The sequence below is a fragment of the Tribolium madens genome, unplaced genomic scaffold (assembly GCF_015345945.1).
Source record: "Tribolium madens isolate multiple individuals breed KSU strain unplaced genomic scaffold, Tmad_KSU_1.1 Scaffold_7;HRSCAF=85;Tcas5.2_LG10, whole genome shotgun sequence".
NCBI lineage: Eukaryota > Metazoa > Arthropoda > Insecta > Coleoptera > Tenebrionidae > Tribolium > Tribolium madens.
This window is the reverse complement of record NW_025401050.1, coordinates 1,009,322-1,017,408: the sequence shown is the minus strand read 5'-3', so window position 1 is coordinate 1,017,408 and position 8,087 is coordinate 1,009,322. Positions and strand designations below refer to the sequence as shown.

The window sequence follows — 8,087 nt, the reverse complement described above, 5'->3', positions numbered from 1 at the left end:
TATATATATAGCGTTTCGGCATTTGAGCTTAAGATTTTAGATAGCTCGGTGTAACACCCACGGATGTGGTGATGCTCTCCATTTTGCTCTCGTGGTGTAGGGATGTTGTGGTATCTGTCGCCTGTGATTGTCTTCGTCGTCATCATTATCATTCTCTGATGTATCGGAAAATTCTATATCTTCGTTAAAGTTATCTTCGTCTTCTTCTGGTGTGATAGTTCCTGAACTATCAGTATCTGAGTCGTTCTCAATTTCTTCGTTGGGGTAGTCATTTTGGTTATTTAAGGCTGGGTACCAAATAGGAATATTATGATGCTTGGTTCTACTTGATTTCTACTGGTTCTGGTTCTTCGGCTATGTCATTCAATTCTTCCGTAATTCTGCTAAGGAGGTTTCAGCTGTAGATTCTTCATTTTCTTCTAGAGTCTCGTTGTTTATTTCTACATTCGTTTTCCATTTTTTTAATCTATCTGTGTGGACTAAGAGTTCCTTTTGTGTTCCAATTCCCTTAATCTTGAAATTAACTGGTCCTGTTTGAGTTATGATGCGATAAGGGCCACTCCATTTGGAATAAAACTTAGTGGCTAACTTATTTCCTTTTGGTGTTGGTGTATAAAGGTAGACTCGATCCCCTGCTTGAAATTCGGGTAATTTGCGTTTTTGATTTAGTCGATATCCACGTTTTTCATTGGTTTCTTCTTGTTGTAATGCTTTATTTAATCTTGCCATTAGTTCTGAAGGATAATGGATATCTACGGCATAGCGAACTCTATCCGGTTTGAGGATAGAGTGAAATGGTAGTTCCATATCACGTCCATACATCAGAAAGAAAGGTGATTCTTTTATTGTTTCATGTGGGCGATTTCTGTATGCCATTAGTACATATGGCAGTATTTCGTCCCAGTCGCTATTTTCTTCGGTGATGTAATGAGATAGCATAGTTTTGAGTACATGGTGCATTCGTTCAATTACTTGGTTGTTGGTCGGTATGGAGTTGTTTCTATTTTTTCGATGGTTAACTTCTGGCAGATTTTTTTGAATAACTCTGATAGAAATTGCGTGCCACAATCTGTTAAGAGTATTCGTGGTGGTCCATGGCGTAAAATGATGTTATTAACAAAGGCTAGTGCAATGGTTTCTGCCTTCATATCTGTTATTGCGATTCATTCAGGGTAACGAGTTAGGTAGTCCATACAAGTGAGTATGTATTTGTTTCCGTTGAAGTTGAGTGGGCCGACTATATCCATTGATACTAGTCCAAACGTGCAGGTTGGAACTGGCATGGTCTGTATCTCATCTGATGGATGGAGATGTGATTTTCTGATGTTACATGAGTGACATTTCTGGCAGTATTTTCGAATCTGTTGAGTTACTCACTTCCACTAGAATTCTCTTTGGAGTAACTCTGTAGTCTTTTTCTTGTCCCCATAGGCCATGAATGGTGTGTTATGATATAATTGGATAAGCCTCCGCTGCATTCTTTTTGGGACTATTAGTTTGTCTTGTCCCTCCCCTGGTTTTCTTTCCTTATAAATGAATCCGTTTGGCGCTTGATAGATCCCTTCTTGGTGGCTCAGTTTCGCAACTTCAGGATCCTTTTGTTGAGCCTTTTTAATTTTTTCGAGGTCGTAGATGATGGGAGTGCACTCGGTATCGATGTTCGTATAAATTGTTCTGTTTCATCAGGATAGTCGATTCTAGTGAAAGCGTCGACGTGGTGTTGTTTTCCTGGACGATATTGGCCTTCAAAGTCAAATTCGACTAGTGTCATAGCCCATCTTGCCAGTCGTGAACTTGGTTCTTTTATGGTTAAAAGATATCTTAGTGGTCTGTGGTCGGTGATGATGGTAAATTTTGTGCCTATGAGATAGCATCGGAAATATTTCACTGCCCAAACTATGGCGAGTGCTTCTCTTTCGATAGTGCTGTATCGAGTTTCCGGATCCTTAAGGCATCTGCTGGCGTAACAAACGGGTTGTTGAATTTCGTATTTCTGTGAGAGGATAGCGCTGATGGCTATGCCTGAAGCGTCGGTTGCTAAGATAAATGGTCTTCTAAAATCGGGGTATTTTAACACAGGTGGGGTTATTAAAGCTTGTTTAAGAGTGTTAAAGGCGGTTTCTTGTTCTTGGTCCCAATGATATTTTATATCTTTCTTTGTTAACTGAATGAGAGGCTTCACAATGGTGGCAAAATTTGGTATGAATTTCCGGTAGAATCCGCATAATCCTAAGAATGCTCTTACTCGTTTTGGATTCTTGGGTACTGGATACGCGGATACGATTTTTGTTTTCTCCTGATCGGTTTTTATCCCTTCTGCTGAAATGATGTGTTCTGTCAAAGACATCGCGTAGGCGTTGTAAGTGTCCTTCGCCATTTGATGTACTAAAACTAATAACATCATCTAAATAGACCAAGCATTCAAGTCCAACTAAGCCTGAGAAGACTGAGTACATGAGGCTTTGCCATGTACTGGGTGCGTTTCGAAGACCCATTGCCATTCTTTTAAATTTATAGTGGAATACTAAAGGCACTTTTTCTCTGTCATCTGGGTGAAGTTCTACTTGAAAATACCCACTGGCCATGTCCATGATTGAAAATAATGAAGCTCCGGTTAGTTGATCAATTGTTTCTTGTAATATTGACAAGGGAAAGAAGTCTGGTTTAGTGACTTTATTCAATTCTCTGTAATCGATGCAAAGGCGAAATTCGGTATCTTCGCCAGGGTGTCTCTTCTTTTCGATAAGGATGACTGGTGCTGACGATGGAGAAGAACTTTCTTGTATAATATCGTAGTTTAAGAGTGTTTAGATTTCCTTATCCAAAATATGTTTGCGATGGTACGGTACTCGATAAGGCCGTTTTGAAATGGAAGGTACTGGTTCCGAGATTATTCGATGTTTCACATCTGTGGCGAGCCTTTGATCAGGAGTTCGAAATATGTCGTAGTACTCTTTAATTAGTTCTTCAAATTCCCTACACATGTCCATGTCTTTCTTTGGGTAAGTTAAAGTTTGTAAAAGTTTTTCGATTTCCGCAACGTCTACTTGAATGTTTCTTACTTGATTTTCATCTTCTATGGGCAACGGTAATGTTTCCACCGCGTATACCCTTCCTATAATCTCTTCTTTCTGCAGTTTAATTGGTTGATTCGTTAGATTTAGAACTTGAGTCTCTTGGTTTTCATTTAAAGTTCGTGCCGTTAGCATACCATTATGTTGATGCTGATAAGATTCAATTAGAATAACTTCTGTCTTTATTGGTTTTTCCACTCTTCCTAAACAAATCGCTCCTTGAACATCTCGTAATATTAGGTTATTATCAACAATTCTGAGTTGCTGTTTATCGGTTAGATCTGAATCAATCTGAATATTTGACTAATGATATATCAGAGCCGATGTCAATTAATGCTTTGATGTAATTTTCTTCGATGTTTAATGAAATTGAGTTATATTATGTGCTTAATTTAATGTTGCAGATGTGGGGTTGCTTTTGGTTATTATGTGGTTATTTTAGTTGTGGGCCGCCCCTTGTTGGGCTGGTGCGGCCCTGTTGAAGTTTAAATTTGGCTTGCGCTGAGTCCATCCCTGCCTCTCCTGAAGGTGAACGTACCCAATTTTGCCTGTTGTCTCTTGATTGTGAATGACTCCAAACTCCAGCCCTCGCCTTTATTACCGGCTTGTGGGCGATTCCAATTTTGTCTTTTAGGCCCTGATTGTAGTTGATTTAGTAAGTAACATTGGCGTCGAAAATGTTCTCATTTTCCGCATTCAAAACAATATTTACAATCCACCTGCACCTGTTTGGTTACAACCCCAACACTGAAGGTTTTGATGTTCATTTTGCCGTCTGTACTTTGGCATTTTTATGTATTGCAGATATTCTTTAAGCACAGGCTCTTCTTGCCTGTCCTGTAATTTAAATTCCTCGGCCTCAATTGTTCGTTGTAAAGTTTTTCGTCGCAATTTGTTCTCGATTTGTTCCTCTCGGAGGGCAATTTCGACCGCTTCTTCAAAGGTTCTTGGTGCCGCTGACATGACCTTTTGTTGGATTGCTAGGCCTTCGATGAACTGCATTAAGCATTCTTCGCGTAGATGTGTTCTAATCCAATCGTTTTGATTTGGATCCGCGGTTCTCTTGATTGTAGCTGCCCCTAACATTTGTAACCGTTCCGCGAATTCGGTGACTGATTCACCTGCTCGTTGTACACAGAGTCGAAAACGGTGTAGATGGTCTATCTGGGTTACTTTACTATCAAATCGATTAATCAATGCATTTTTCAATTAGTTCCATGTGCAGTTAGGGTTTTTTAATTCCTCGTTCCATTCTAGAAATCGGCGAACAGCCCCTTGTAATTTGAATCGTGCTACCTTGACCTTTTGCAATTCGGTCCAACCTTCCAATTCCGCCACATAAGAAGGTTCGCATCGACTCATCACCCGCGAAATTTGGAATTAGCTGGGTTGCCGCGGTTGATAAGCCCAGTGGATTACCTGCATATTGCGGTTGTACTTATCGGTCAGGTGGAGGCAAATTATTATTGACTTGAGGTGGTGGATTTGCCATATTTGTTTAAAAAGAGGTTTACTTATTTATTATTGCTCTATTGATATTGATAGAATTAATTAACCGTCAGTTAGGTGTTTTAAATTCCATTGATAAACAGACGAACTCAATTATTTTTACAATTTTAGATTGATAAATGAAATTAAATTGTTGCCGTGATTCAAGCGCACGTGTTTGGTAATTGATTCTTTAAAGATGCTTTCTTTCCCCACTTCACGTCCTGTTGCCCCTTTAGTGGTTTCTTCTCTCTCAGATGGCTTAGCTAATCTCCTTGTCTCGCTCCAAATATTATGCTTACTAAACTCGTTTAATTTACGGCACCTATAAAGAAAGGAAACGGCACGAGTTAGGCGTTTCCTTAATTGTTGTCGCGGCCAATATTTAATTATTAAACAAACAAGCACCAGAAACAAAATGTCACTTTCTTTATTATTACGCTTATGTATCAATACACGTTTTTCTTTTTTTTTTATTAGTTCAATTCCACTTGCCGCCCCAGATCTAATATAATCAAAAACAGTACTACCAAATTATATACCGATATTAATCAACTGATCTGTTCCCTTCCTTTTCTGTTTCTCCAATAGACCTTTTCCTGTGTTCTTTCATAATCTGTTATCTTATCAACCTCCCTCACATGCAAATGAAGCCTATAGCGTTGCATTTTGGCTCTATGACACTGCCCCTAACTTTAGTTTGTGATATGATTTTCTTTTATTTGCGTACCTCAGAGTGAACACTGTCCTAGCGGTTGTTTTTTGTTTTTTTTTTTATTAAGTGTTGTTGTTCTCCATTCACAGACTCATTATGGGTAAGTATTTTATTATTATTTCTTTTTAACAATAGTTAAATTGTCTTGTAAAGAAAAATTTTTTCTTCAAAAAATTTTCTATATAGGTTTTACTTTTTCGAACGAGAAACCCTCGATATCTCGGCCCTTTGAAGTCGTATCGCGATGAAACTTGTACCAATCGATTCTACGTCGAAAAAAAAAGTGACATTTTTGTCTGTCTGTCTGTCTGTCTGGCCGGTATTTCTGCGAACCGCGATAACTCTTCACAGAATCATTCTTTTTCGATGACATTTGGCCAGTAGGTGCCTCTCGGCCGCCTTAACAACCCTATTGATTTTGGAGCCGATCGACTGACGGAAACGCCTGTTATCACTAAAATTCGGGAAAAGTGAGGGTATGACTGCATATTACACACCTCTAACCAACACGGCATCGCATGGGAGACCGGTTAGAGTTAGCGGGGGCGCCGTGGCGCGTTAATCTTGAATCGAGTGAGCCCCATCGGGTGCGTAGCCCTCGTGAGCCCCTTCTTGGGGGCGCAGCCCCCGTAAGCCCCACTCAGAGACGCAGCCTCCGCAAACCTTAATCGGGGGCGTTGCCCTAGTGAGCCCCATCGGGGGCGCAGCCCCCTTAAGCCCCATAGGAGACGCACCCCCCGTGAGCCCCACTCAACTGAAAGATTAGATTAATTTGACCATTAAAGAAAAAAAAATTCTTTTCGCCTTTTCTCTTCGAATAAATGCAAATTAACGATCGATTCACATCAATTCCCGAAAAGAGCTAAGCAACTTAAAAAGAAACAAACAATAATTACAAAACGGGGACACACAGGGCTGCAATATAAAATGGCCCGAAGGGCCAACACAGCGTCGCAGACCAAGGTAAGCGAAGCGCAACCTTGTTTCCCATTATTTATTATTATTTCGTTGTTTTAGATTCTCACCGTCATGTGATAATAAGTGACCTAGACATGAGTGCGACGGTGGTTGTCATGAATATTTTGCCCCTTGTTCTCATGACCGTCCCTGTACTCCGCATAAACTGGGTGCAATACCACCCCCGGGTCCACAAAGGATTGAATGGGCCGATTTAATATTAGTGTGGTCCCGCGTGCATGACGTGGGACTAATATCGGTGTGGCAGGTGCCCTATATGTGTGTGTGATGTAGTTTATAAATATATTTAATAATTTTGTTATGTAAAATCAATGCGTTTTCTTTTCCTTCTCATTACTAAAATATTGGCAAAATACAGTTGAAAGCAAAAGTAATTTGGAAATTCCGAACGTGTCAAATGCAAGGCCAGATGTTGAGACCTTCGGTCATTTTATTTTTCTCCGGGACCAATCATTGTATCTTATCAGTTCTACCTACCCCCTACCCTTATGGGAAAGTAACAAATTTTTGGTGTATGAGACTGGGTCTTGATTTCATTTAGTTCTGAAGTTCTACCCCGGTCAAACATCATGAGCAGTAAGTACAAAAATTTATTTAATTATATTTTTTTTATATTTATATATCTCTATGGTTTAGTACTTTGTTACCTAAATTCTTTGATTGAGTAAAAAAAAGTATTTATTCTTTTTTTTTTTTGTTAATATTCCTATGTAATTTTTGATTTTAATTTTTTTTAAATATGCTTTAAGTTACCGCATTTGTCTGATTCAGAATGTAGATAAATAATTAGATTTTTTTTTATAAATGCCCTTATATTTAGTCACTTTGATCCTAATGTCTTATGTTACTTTGATCAATTTATTACCTAAAGTTGTTTTATTTATTCATTATAATTTAACAATTTTTTTTATAGTTAACCAAGTATTTCAACCCGCCGGGTACCTCCGCCTGGGGGTAATCATCGTGTCCACCGAGATGGAGGAGGCCCTTCTCCACCAAATCCTCTATTTAGTTCCCGGCCCCATCCTCGATGGGGTGGAGATGGTGGAGATACGAGAAATACTCCAGCCGCCTGCGAACCCCCAAACCTGGGTCTGGCGGGGGTGGCTCGGCATCAGTTGGAACGCCGGGATAGTGACTTGAGCAGCCAGCTGAACCATTTTCAAGTATAGAATCGGTTAGTTTTCTAATTTCTTCTGCATTAAACATGAACATGATTGATCCTAAGGCGATTATCATATTTGAGTCATATTTAGTTGCATTTATTAGAAATACACTACTCCAAAAAATTTTTTGGTGATTTTTGAAACGCTGTAACTCATCAAAAATAGTAATTTTTAAATTTTAAGAAAACCATTTTGAAGCTTTAAGTTTCTAGTTTTAAGATTTTTCGTCATTTTTTCTGCGGAACGGTTATCACGTAATTCTAAGTAATATAGCGAAAAATTTTTTTAAAATTTTTCTGTTTTTGCTTTGGTCCACGGACGTGGGGATTTCTTTTTTACATAAGTCAATGCATAGGCCGCATAGCATGTTCATTCATCTTTAATATGCTTTTTTCATATTCTATGTACGTCAATTTGTCGCCGAAATATCGAACTTTAAATGAAAAAAGATCCTTTTGTCTTTGATCATCTATCTCAGCAACCAACACAGAGAATGTAAGAGTAGTGTCAAAAACTGGAATAAATGTCTTACAAGATCCTTCTGTGATTTTTTGAAAAATATTTTTTTCCATCAACATTGGTTTAAAGAAAAGAGTAAAAAGCAACTTTTTGCGTTATTTTAGTAAATCTACCGTGTATTCACTAGTATTGATGGAGAGACTAATA

The 8,087-nt window shown here is 38.7% G+C and overlaps 1 pseudogene; it reads right to left on the bottom strand.

The window, feature by feature from the left end:
* Positions 1-3,726: 3,726 nt before the first annotated feature.
* LOC123010145 lies at positions 3,727-5,372 on the bottom strand (annotated as a pseudogene).
* Between the last annotated feature and the right edge of the window lie 2,715 nt (positions 5,373-8,087).